Source organism: Ranitomeya variabilis, chromosome 3 (genome assembly GCF_051348905.1).
Source record: "Ranitomeya variabilis isolate aRanVar5 chromosome 3, aRanVar5.hap1, whole genome shotgun sequence".
Lineage (NCBI taxonomy): Eukaryota > Metazoa > Chordata > Amphibia > Anura > Dendrobatidae > Ranitomeya > Ranitomeya variabilis.
Window position 1 is genome coordinate 783,679,061 of NC_135234.1, and position 1,825 is coordinate 783,680,885.

Here is a 1,825-nt window from a genome sequence, read left to right on the forward strand (position 1 = left end):
GAGGTCTGGTGGATTAGAAGTCAGAGGTATGACAGTGACAGAATCATAGTAGCTGGTCAGTGATGCATGGAGGTCTGGTGGATTAGTAGTAGGCAGAGGTAGGACAGTAACAGAATCATGGTAGGTGGTCAGGGATGTATGAAGGTGGAGATCTGGAGGATTAGAAGTCAGAGGTATGACAGTAACAGAATCATAGTACCTGGTCAGTGATGTATGAAGGTGGAGATCTGGTGGATTAGAAGTCAGAGGTATGACAGTGACAGAATCATAGTAGCTGGTCAGTGATGCATGGAGGTCTGGTGGATTAGTAGTAGGCAGAGGTAGGACAGTAACAGAATCATGGTAGGTGGTCAGGGATGTATGAAGGTGGAGATCTGGAGGATTAGAAGTCAGAGGTATGACAGTGACAGAATCATAGTAGCTGGTCAGTGATGTATGAAGGTGGAGGTCTGGTGGATTAGTAGTAGGCAGAGGTAGGACAGTAACAGAATCATGGTAGGTGGTCAGGGATGTATGAAGGTGGAGATCTGGAGGATTAGAAGTCAGAGGTATGACAGTAACAGAATCATAGTACCTGGTCAGTGATGTATGAAGGTGGAGGTCTGGTGGATTAGTAGTAGGCAGAGGTAGGACAGTAACAGAATCATGGTAGGTGGTCAGGGATGTATGAAGGTGGGGGTCTGGGGGATTAGTGGTAGGCGGAGGTAGGACAGTGACAGAATCATGGTAGGTGGTCAGGGATGTATGAAGGTGGGGGTCTGGTGGATAAGAAGTCTGAGGTATGACAGTGACAGGACCATGGTAGGTGGTCAGTAATGTATGAAGGTGGAGATTTGGTGGATTAGAAGTTTGAGGTATGACAGTAACAGGACCATGGTAGGTGGTCAGTAATGTATGAAGGTGGAAGTCTGGTGGATTAGCAGTAGGTGGAGGTAAGACAGTGACAGAATCATGGTAGGTGGTCAGGGATGTATGAAGGTGGAGGTCTGGTGGATTAGAAGTCAGAGGTAGGATAGTGACAGAATCATGGTAGGTGGTCAGGGATGTATGAAGGTGGAGATCTGGAGGATTAGAAGTCAGAGGTATGACAGTAACAGAATCATAGTACCTGGTCAGTGATGTATGAAGGTGGAGGTCTGGTGGATTAGTAGTAGGCAGAGGTAGGACAGTAACAGAATCATGGTAGGTGGTCAGGGATGTATGAAGGTGGAGGTCTGGTGGATTAGTAGTAGGCAGAGGTAGGACAGTAACAGAATCATAGTACGTGGTCAGGGATGTATGAAGGTGGAGATCTGGAGGATTAGAAGTCAGAGGTATGACAGTAACAGAATCATAGTAGCTGGTCAGTGATGTATGAAGGTGGAGGTCTGGTGGATTAGTAGTAGGCAGAGGTATGACAGTGACAGGACCATGGTAGGTGGTCAGGGATGTATGAAGGTGGAGGTTTGGTGGATTAGTAGTAGGCAGAGGTAGGACAGTAACAGAATCATAGTAGCTGGTCAGTGATGTATGAAGGTGGAGGTCTGGTGGATTAGTAGTAGGCAGAGGTAGGACAGTAACAGAATCATGGTAGGTGGTAAGGGATGTATGAAGGTGGAGGTCTGGTGGATTAGAAGTTAGAGGTAGGACAGTTACAGAATTATAGTAGCTGGTCAGTGATGCATGGAGGTCTGGTGGATTAGTAGTAGGAAGAGGTAGGACAGTAACAGAATCATGGTAGGTGGTAAAGGATGTATGAAGGTGGAGGTCTGGTGGATTAGTAGTAGGTGTAAGTATGACACGGAGATGAGCTATATGAGGGTGCACGACTGGTGATAAAATGTGC

At 46.7% G+C, this 1,825-nt stretch overlaps 1 long non-coding RNA gene across 1 annotated transcript; it reads left to right on the forward strand.

Moving 5' to 3' along the window:
* The first annotated feature begins 313 nt into the window (after nucleotides 1-313).
* Nucleotides 314-1,173, forward strand: LOC143818655 (uncharacterized). Its single transcript, XR_013224650.1, has 3 exons — nucleotides 314-652; nucleotides 959-1,007; nucleotides 1,083-1,173. It is a non-coding gene; the product is annotated as an uncharacterized LOC143818655 (long non-coding RNA).
* Nucleotides 1,174-1,825: the final 652 nt, after the last annotated feature.